At 27.6% G+C, this 10,854-nt stretch overlaps 1 long non-coding RNA gene across 1 annotated transcript; it reads left to right on the top strand.

The window, feature by feature from the left end:
* The first annotated feature begins 7,818 nt into the window (after window positions 1–7,818).
* Window positions 7,819–8,499, top strand: LOC107006736. Its single transcript, XR_001454981.2, has 3 exons — window positions 7,819–7,953; window positions 8,047–8,099; window positions 8,192–8,499. It is a non-coding gene; the product is annotated as an uncharacterized LOC107006736 (long non-coding RNA).
* The last annotated feature ends 2,355 nt before the right edge of the window (window positions 8,500–10,854 follow it).

Raw genomic sequence — 10,854 nt, 5'->3', positions numbered from 1 at the left:
AGTATTGAGTTTTTATAAGTTATTTAATCGATTTTCATTAATGAGTTTTAAGTCTTCCGCATTATATTTTGTTATTTATGGTTGAAATGTTGGGGATTAGATTGGTTGGTTCGCTCACATAGTAGGATAAGTGTGGGTGCCAGTCGCGGCCCGTTTTGGGTCGTGACATCTTTCCTACCGCAAATAATAACCTTTAATTCATAATTAAAATTCAAGGAAGCTAAGAGTTAAGTCTTAGAGTTCTTTCAAATCTTTTTTAGAAAGTCCCTTTGAGTCTTTTGAGGAGTTTTCTGTAATTTCTAATACTTGTTTCAAGACTCGAGTAAGTGAGTATGAGGATGATGAAAATGTATTCATGAGTCTACATTATCATCGAGATCCTTCATATCATGGATCGTAACTTTTTAATTCATAAGTCAAATTCAAGAAAGAGCTAGGAGTAGAGTTCAAGAAAGTCTTTGAGTTCAATTGTGAATAATTTGAGATTAACTATTGATTTGGGCTAAGTTTTGATGAAGTATGAAAATGAGAAAAATCATATACATGAATTTCATATTGTTATTTAGACCCTCAAGTGAAGTCGTTCATGCCCATAAATTTGACAGGAACTACATAAGTTAAGTATCTTTGAGATGAATAATATCTTCAAGGTATAAGTCTTGAGTATGAGTTACTAATCATTTAGGGATTATAATGCTAATCATGGGGCTACTACATGTTACCCACGGAGGTCTTTGAGTTGAGAAATTCATATCTATACACTACAACAAATTCGATTATCAGGAACAAATAATTTCGTCATTTATAAACCATATTACATCACTAAAAATCTTGTGAGACGAAAAATAATTCGTCACTAAAAGTATACAAAGACGATTTGCTAAATATATGATATGAACTACAGAAAGAAAAGTCGTCCCCAAATCCTTAAACAGTTGTGACAAATTTATTTATCGTAAAAGGTATGTCCACTTTTTTGTACTGAATAGTATGTTTGTCACTAAAAAGGTTATTACTACCTACAAAATTATATTATCGCTATTATTTTACTTGAACTAATGACAAAATCAGTTGTCTCTATAGTTAAATGTATTTTGTAGTTAAAGAAAATCTAATTTCGCCTTTATTGACTATATTTTATATACAAAAAGTTATTTTGTTCTTTAATCTATTAGGGATAATTTTATCATTACAAAAAAAGTTTATTTTTCTTATGAATATTGCATAATTATTAATATTACTATTAGGAATTTTCTATTTTTGTCATCTCTTTCTAAATATTAACCAACTTAAATTTATTTACTTCTCTAACCCATGTATTGATTTCATGGGTTTCATTCTTAAGTTCTTATTTGAGACAAATGAATAGCAATATTAAGTAAATAAAGTAAATAATCTACTATAATTAAATAAATTTTAATTTGGTTAATTTTAAAATATAAAACATTTTACCATCAAAATATTCTTATTTTCAATGTACATAAAATTGAAAAGAAAAAATATTATTATTTCTCTTAAATATTTGATCCACAATATTTTAAAACTCTAACCAAAGAACTATTATTACGAATTTAGTAAGACTCTTAGTTTACTTTAATTTCATTGTGACTCGATTGGTGAAATAGTATCACTCTCCCAAAAAGCACATTTTTTTTACCGACGCACAAAAAAAATATTTTCTTGCGAATGAACAAGATATTGAGAAGTTGTCATTTGTTTATCTATCTATCTATCTATCTATCTATTTATTCTTTATTTTTTATTTAATGTTCCCTAATTAAGATGTTTTTACCGCCATTTGATACAATTTAAATCATATTTATTTTAGTGAAAAAAGAAAAGGTGTTAATGAAACATAATAAAATAATAAGTACTCTTCTAAAAAAATGGGTCCCACAATGTTAGCTAAACACATAGTCATCATAAATACAATATTATATTACCCTGGAAAATGAGATTATTTACAACTTTGTCATTGGTCATCCCTCACTTTACTATTCTATATAGTACTAGATATCGTGTTCCTGCGCTAGCGCAGGCCCAACGTATGTTAGTTTTTTTCTTTCAATTTATTTGATATAAATGAAATTTGAAAAAGTGAACTAAATTTTTATATGTGTTTTTTTAAAAATATTTTAAAGTATTAATTTATGTACCTTTTTTGTGTTATTTTTGAATAATATATGTTACTAAATCTGTTTCATTTTATGTGATACAAGTGATTTTAAGAAAGTCAACGAAATTTCTCATATGATTCTCACATATTTTTAGTTGTCATTTTAATGTGATTCATAGTACTTTTTAGTTCTTACGTTTTTCTCAAACAATATATGCAACTTTTTTTTTGTTTCGATAAAAATAAGGGAGTCAAGCAAATTTCATTATGTTTTTTAACTATGTTTTCTAAAAATATCTAAAATTGCTACTTTGTGTTTTTAATTTTTTTTTCCATGTAATTTTTAAATATGTAACAAATTAGAAATTAAAACGAAAATTAAAGTTTTCAAATCATTATATTTCTATATTAGAATGTCCAAATCTTTAAAACTCCACATCTATGCACAAATTATAGAAGGAAGCCAAACGACTTTTAAAAAATATATATATATGGAAGCTTATTTTAATAATAACACATATATATTTCATTTTTAATATATGAGTCTCTCATTTTCGATTTATATAAACTTATTTTTTTATTTTGTTTCAAAAAGAAAATAACTTCTGAATTTTAATTTTTTTATATAGTATATTTAAGATCAAAAAACTAAAAAATTTCAAAACACAAAATTTAAGTATACATATAAATTTTAGTTTTTATTTTAATTGATTCCACCTAATATTATACTTGATATATAATTATTAATAGCTAAGCATAATCATTATTTATTTACTTTCATATACTAAATAGATATCACAATAACTCTTAAAAAATGAAGAAATAACAAAAATGAGTAATAATAACTAAAGATGCTTCTAGAATTATTTAATTTTCTTGTTATCGTTCGTGGTAGATTTTTACTTGCATGAAATTACATATTTAGTTGATCATCATTCACTTTATATATAGAAAGATGTTTCTACAATTACTTATTCTTGATAGATTTTTGTTAGAATGAAATTAAATTTAATTCTTCTTCGTCTTTAATACAAATATATCATCATATTCATATTTATTTGTAAATTTACTTTTTAACATCTTTTTCTTTAATTTCAATGTAATATATATTATTAATTTTATCACACTTATTTATTTTCAAGTATATTATTAGAACCAAAATAAAGATGAAAATAATTAATTCATGATAAATTTTTATATAAAAAGTAGATATTTTTTATAAGCATGATGAATAGAAAAAAGTATTAAGAATTAAATTAAAGTTACAGTAAAACAAAGTAATGATAAAATAGATATCATAATAACTCACAAAAAAAAAGTAAGCGAAGCAATAACAAAATAAGCTAATGGTAATAAAGTAACTTAAGATGTTTCTAGAACTATTTAATTTTTTTTGTTATCATTCTTGATAGATTTTTTGTTAGCGTGAAATTACATTTTTACCCTTGATCATTATTCACGTCATATATAGAAAGATGTTCTAGAATTATTAATTATTTTTCTTAGCGTGAAATTACATTTTTGCCCTTAGTAGTCCTCCCACTTGACTCTCATATATATATATATTTATATATATATATATATATATATATATATATTGATTGACATTAAAAGTTTCACTAATACCTAAATTAAGATAATGTGAGGTGTATACCTAGAGTCTTCAAATCCTAAGTTTGCTTTTGCGTGTAAATTTAAGCTCCTCTCCATTTTTTATTATTACGGTATTTCAAGTTGGGCCAAATCATGGTTAATAAAAGTATAACTTACATAAATCACATAGTGTAAGGAATAAATTACATCTTATCCCTGCTTTTATTCTAATTACAATAATCCCTTAAAATTTCTATCTTTTTGATACATACCTCACTATCCGTATACATTAATTCTGATACAAGAAAAATATGTTTATTGAGCTAAAAAAGGGAACAAAATCTTTTTTGTTGCGCTTAAAATGGAAAAAACAGGTAAATTAACTATCCAATCCATAAATTACGCAATAAATTAATGTCACTGCTAATCAGTCTCTACCAAAGCAAAACAACTTTAGAAAAATTCAAATTTCAAATTTCTTCTCCCAAATTGTTAAAAATCTTTTATATTTCGATTCAAAATCATTGAAAAATTGAGTTGATACATCATAAATATCTCTATTTTATTGAGAGATTCAAGAATCTAATCTGAGAAAGAGAGATGAGTTGAATCAATCATTGTAGCTTGGAGATTGATGAGTTGAGGAAAATCAGAATATCCGATACATTACAGAGACGATTGTTGTTTTATCCCTATACAATTGTTTGACGACCCTGTTAAACAATTTTGAGATTCAAAATATTTCTCTGTGTTCATTGGAAATCGTTTCAGTTTTGTTATTATTCTTGTTCCTCTAGTAGCATTAGCTGGGCAAAATTATGGTGAAGTTTGAGTGAAAATTTTTTATTTTACGAAGCTGAGAGATCTGGGTATCTTCCTCATAATCAGAGAGTTAAATGGACGGGTTATTCTGAAATTAATGATGAAAAATCTTGCGGGGCATGTTATAAAGTTAATTAGCTATATTTTAGTTGTGAATGATTTGTGATGAATTTGAGTTTTAATTTTTTGGGGGAATTTTTTTCCAGATTGATTTGCTTGGAAGTTATAATGATTCCGGTGATATGTGAATCTAGTTTGTCCGTGGCATGTTGTCATGGAGTATTTTGGAATATGATAGACAAATGGTTGCTAGTGGTGAACTTAGTCATGCTATGGATGTTGTTAAGTGGAGTATTGATTATCTACTCAAAGCTCATTCTGAACCTTATCTTCATTACGGAGAAATGTTGTGTAATTAATTTTTTAATTTGTGATCTCGAGATGTTGTGGAATCAATTTTTTGTGAATAGTTGTATCATTAGTTATTGTGATGTATCTGATAGTTGATTTTAGATTGATACATTAGTATGTGCTAGTTATTAAGTATCAAATACCATTTTTAGTTGCCAAAAGAATGAATATTTAGTAGTAATTTGTATAAATGTATCATGGTCATCAATGTATATCAAATACGTGTGATACACATTAGCTATTAATATGTATTTGTATTGGTTGTCAATTTGGATTTTTTACTTCTTCCAAAGGTAGTAGAAAATTACATCAATGCGCTACACAATGAATCATAAAAAAATACAAGGGTTAAAAAAATAAATATCATAGTTTGATACATAATAAAGTAGTTAAACATTGACAATGTTATGTATCATATACCTATTATTGAAACTGATATGTAGTGCTCTAATTATAAAACATGATGATCTATGTATCAAGATTATTATTGGATAATATATACATATACATATACATAACCTTCTAAATTGGATAAGACTGAAGAATCATGAAAGATTGTAGATACATAACATACAACTGATTTGGTACTGTCGATATAGCCTTTTAAACTTGAATTGAATTGAAGATACATTGTAGAACTCGATACATATAAATTATATATTAGTTAGTGTTTATGTCTCAAGTACATTTATATTGAGCAGGATAAACACTACACAACAACGATATTAGAAAATTATAGATGAAAAAGCTAAATAAATATTTAAACGATAATTCAAGAACTAGAAGAAAAATTGATGAAAAAATAGTTCTATCTCTTTAGGAACTAGAAATTGATAAACTAGAAAGAGAATAAATTTGAAATTAAAAAACAAGGTAACAAATTGCTAATTCGTGAGAGTGATTTCAAGCATGAAAATAGAAACAAAAATCTTTGGGTTAAAGAGTTGTGAGTTATGTATATGGAAAAGTAGAGATGGAAAGGAAAATATGAACTTTTCTAATATTTTGAAATGGTAGGGAACTTTAGAAAATATGAAAAGAAAGATTGTATAGTTAGGTAATTTTTTCTTAAAACAATAGATATTTCCATGTTTGCTCCGAAATTTGTAGTACAACCAAAGTGTTGTAACGTGTAATTTGTTTATATTAGACATAAATAATATATTTTGTCAACATAAAGAAGATTTTCACAAAAAAAACATTGACTCCTTAATACTACAACAAAAATAACTTTTAGCGGCATTAAATATTGACACTAATAAAGAGTGCTAACGTCTTTATCGGCATTAGTTAAGTGCTATTAGAACCAATGTCGCTAAAGGCTTTAGGGACATATATAAAGAGTGACAATTACCGCTAAAAAAATATTTAACAACAATTAAGAATTAAATATCGCTAATAGTTATTTTTGTTATAATGTAACCAAATAAAAACATTTATTACATAGATTTATGTGGAACAATTGGTCAAATATATGATAATTTCTTGTTCCAAAAGTTAAACGTTTTGTAGAGCATGAAGGTGTCTAGAAGCAAGTGATTAAAAATGGGTTATTAAGTAGTAGAGTCTTACCCTGACAACACGTATATCATGTGCACAGTGACATGTACTAATTAATGAGCATTTTGTGTGAATATATAAAGCTACACATAGTCTATACTTACAAAAAATAATTGAAAGATAGGAAAGAATTATTACGAAGTGACTATTCCACTTGTAACTAGATAATGTAAACCACATCATTAATGTCAAAGTTCATGTATCAATCTCAAAATTATTATAATATTTTTATTTTTATTTGATATTTAATATTTATATTGAAACTCAATTAAATTTAAATTTGCATTGAAAAGTTACAGAGTAAAAGATAAGCAATTTTTAGACTCTATACCTAAGGAAATTAAAACCCAAGACCTTTCTTTAAGAATAAATAATAGTTATCACTCCATCATAATTTTGTGAGTATTTTTGTGTCTTGAAATGATTCATTATATGTTCCACTAAGGCTCGACTTATATTGAGACACATCATTATTACTTGGTAATCTTCCACTACCGGAGTGTGCTCATCCTTGTTCCCCATTTTGACTTAATAAATTTCCTCATCATACCTACCACTTCAACCTAAATTCCATTCTCTCTCTTAGCCTTAATTTATATTATATAATATATATGATCTTCAAGTTTCATATCAATGGTTCACATACACATTATCTTTTATCAAGTCACTCTATAACATACATTTAGAAAATTATTATGATAGTCGTATAAATTCTTATAATAAACATATTAGTAATTAATATACTAAAAATAATATCTCGTCCTTCTCATTTTATATAAAGTAGTTTTATTCGAAAGAAATAAAAACTTTTAAAATTAGTGGTCCAAAATGAATAATAGAAATTTATGTGACTTAAATCATATTATTAAGGATAAAATAGACAATTCATAGTTGAATTATTACGTAATATAGAAATGTATCATTCATTTTAAAATGAAAGTAAGTCCATAAATTGGAATAATATAATTTTGTTGGTTTTTCAAAATCAAATGAAATAGCAAAAAAAGGTTGAAAAAGTCTCTCTATTATTATCTTTAAATAACAAACTTAAACATGACATCTGTCAAACTTAAAATTCAAAAATCCTAAATATCTCAACAAAGCTGACAAAATTTTGTGATTTGTTAATACACACATATGGTATTTCTTAATTATATAATACTATATGTATTGGCTAATAGTGCACGTCTTTGTATCATAAGATAGTAGCTTGCTAGAATCACCTTTTTGACTTTAATTTGTGATTTGATTGCCTCAAGCAATAGGTACACTCACTCTCAAAGTGCTTTAATTATATATATATATATATATATATATATATAATGAGTGAATTTATAAAATGAGGCACTAATCTCAAAACACTTGGTTAATTAGGAAAATGGCTACCACTTTGTTTCTGGCTTTTCTTTGTTTTTCTCAAGTTATCTACTTGAATGCCATCCCAATTACAAGTAAGTTATCATATTTCAAATTAATTAACATCCATCAATACATATATATTGTTTTTTTAAGGTTGTGTTACATATACTTATTTTCATTGTTAGGATGCAATAATTTGGTGTACAAAGCTCAACAACATGAGAACACACAAACAATGGTAACTATTTGTCTATCTTCTTTCTTTCTTTCGAAGAAACAATATTACTCCTTTCTTAATTTATTGTTTTATTTTGGTCAAATATTAATCAGGAGAATATGGAGGCCGAGAGTATGAAACTAGGTAATGTTGTCATTAGAAGAATTGATGCTGAGGTCAATGACTATCCAAGTTCTGGAGCGAATAATCGCCACACTCCGAGCCACCCCTAGAGATATATGTATGTATTTAGAGGCGGATTTGGGATGTCAAGCTAAGATCGATGCGTTCGCTCACGATCCGGCCTCAGGCTATTTGTGTGTTAGTAATAAGTAGTGATAGATATGTGTGCTTTAGATGTTTAGGACTATTATGTTATTATGGAAATCTAATAATTAAATGGATTCATCTTTTGTCACGATCCAAAAATAGACCTGATGACGCTGGTCTTATCCCACCAAGACAAGTCAGCTTAAAACTCAACTATTACAATAAAATGCGAAAAGTTTACTATCAACTTACATTATACCCCAAAATTTGGTGGTCACGTGTACAAGCCTCTAAAGTATTACAATTGAATCAAACGAAAATATAAGTCTCAAATGAGCTTGTTTCTAGAATAGAACAAGATCAAAACTATGAAGAAAGAGAGTCCGCTGAAACAACAAACAGCTACCTCACAAATCTCCAAGAAGCCTCGGAAAAGAAGAGAATGACAAGTACAACAAAAATCCAGGCTTAATAACCTACAAAAAAATTGTAGAAGCAAGGGGTGAGTACCAAACTACACGGTACTCAGCAAGTAAACCTCGAAGCACAAGCCATGGGAATGAAATACAGGTACTCCTACCACCCCCAACCGAACCTCCACAACTACAACTTGCATAAAAATAAGCCCAACCTAACAACTCACGATTTACAGTGCACATAGTTCAACAAGAACACTTAAACAAATGATATATCCTCAACAACAACACTTTGACAAATTACACATCCTCAACAACAATACTTCAACAAATTACGTATCCTCAACAACAATACTTCAACAAATTATATATCCTCAATAACAAGCTCAATATTAATCAATCACCAGTTCCGCAGAGAGGCAATCACAAGATCAGCAAAACACGATATCAAGTTCACTAATGATAAGTATGTGCAATGCAATGGAATGCAATGTCAAGTATAATGATGCATGTCTGACCTAGTGATATACACCCGCTGTCTCTCAGTCCGTGACCCATGGGGGACATATCTGTCCATGCATCTGTCGCGGTGCACGACACGGCCCTCGATTAAAGTAACCATCGCGGCGCGCGATACGTCTCTCGAAATATAGTATCCATCGCGGCGCGCGATACGTCCCTCGAAATGGTACATCCTCTTTAAGTTCTCATTCTTTCTCAATGCACATAACACTTGTCACAACCATGTCATAAAATAATGCCAATGACATGTTCACACAAATAAAGAGGATATGACCATTTACATAACACTGCACAATTCACAACAACATCAAAAATGATTCAACAAAAATTTCAAACCATTCTTTATTATCAACACATCACACACAAGCAATTATTCACATTGCCTTTTATTACCCTTTGTTTTCATCATTAGAATTATTCAATGTGGACAAGTCAACCCATCAACAAGTCCCATTACTCCCACACATATACCACAAAGAAATACACGCATTTCATACACTTAACAAGAGTTTTGAAATCCACTTGCCTCAATTAGTCGAATAATCTCGGGACTTGAGTCTTCCCTTTACGTTGAACTTCAAACTCAAAACAATCTATTCAAATAAATGACCACGATAAGATTTCAAAACTAAGAATACACGTGTTATTATGTGTCTAGCCTTTACCCAAAAACTCACTCCAATGTATAATAAAGTTCCTAGATTTTTATTCCAACCAACATATTAATTTCCATATTTTCTAAATTTCAAGTCTAGGATTAAATCATACTTTCTCCAAAAAAAAAAAAGGCTAACACAATTTCATTTTAAGAACCATAGACCTTAAACCCTTATTTATCCAAATTATTGTGATAATTCTATGCGATATATGCACATTAGCAGCTAGACTTGAAAGTGATCGTAGTCAAATCATTCGGTAACCGTCATTGACATTATGCATAAAACACACTGTTATCCAACATTGAATATCATTTTATAATTATTTTTATATTAAATTCCATCAATTCATCACCAACATTCCTTCCAATCATAAAGTCTAATATTACCTATTCATTAGACTAAGGCCTTGCCAATTATTATTAACCAATATTGAACTATTAAAATTGAATCCTATATGATAATATAAACAACAATAACAATTTCCTGCCAGCCCACTAAATTTTGTCTCCTGTCCCTAAGTGAATTACGTACTACTACCATTAAATATTATTTTTATTATCATTCCGTCTTGATTTTCATATGTCTTTTCATCTACTGCAAATTCTTCTTTATTCATTATGTTTTATGTATTATATTATGTTGTAATTCATATATTCAAGACAATCTAATTCTGATTCTAATATAAATATAACTTTTCTTTGTGCTAGTATTGATTTATTACATGCTTCTGCTAATATATTTTCTTCTAACCTTCTTTTTCTATGTTGTAATTCTTGTTCTTTTTCAGTTATTTTTTCCCTTATTTTTTCTATTAATTGTTGTTTATATTTTTCGTTGTTCATACTATTTTTTCAAATAACAAACATATTTATATTCTGTGTTCGAAATTATATCTATTAAATGATCTTT

The sequence above is a fragment of the Solanum pennellii genome, chromosome 12 (genome assembly GCF_001406875.1).
Source record: "Solanum pennellii chromosome 12, SPENNV200".
NCBI classification, from domain to species: Eukaryota; Viridiplantae; Streptophyta; class Magnoliopsida; order Solanales; family Solanaceae; genus Solanum; species Solanum pennellii.
Note: the sequence above shows the minus strand (reverse complement) of the source record. Positions and strands in the feature narration are given on the sequence as shown.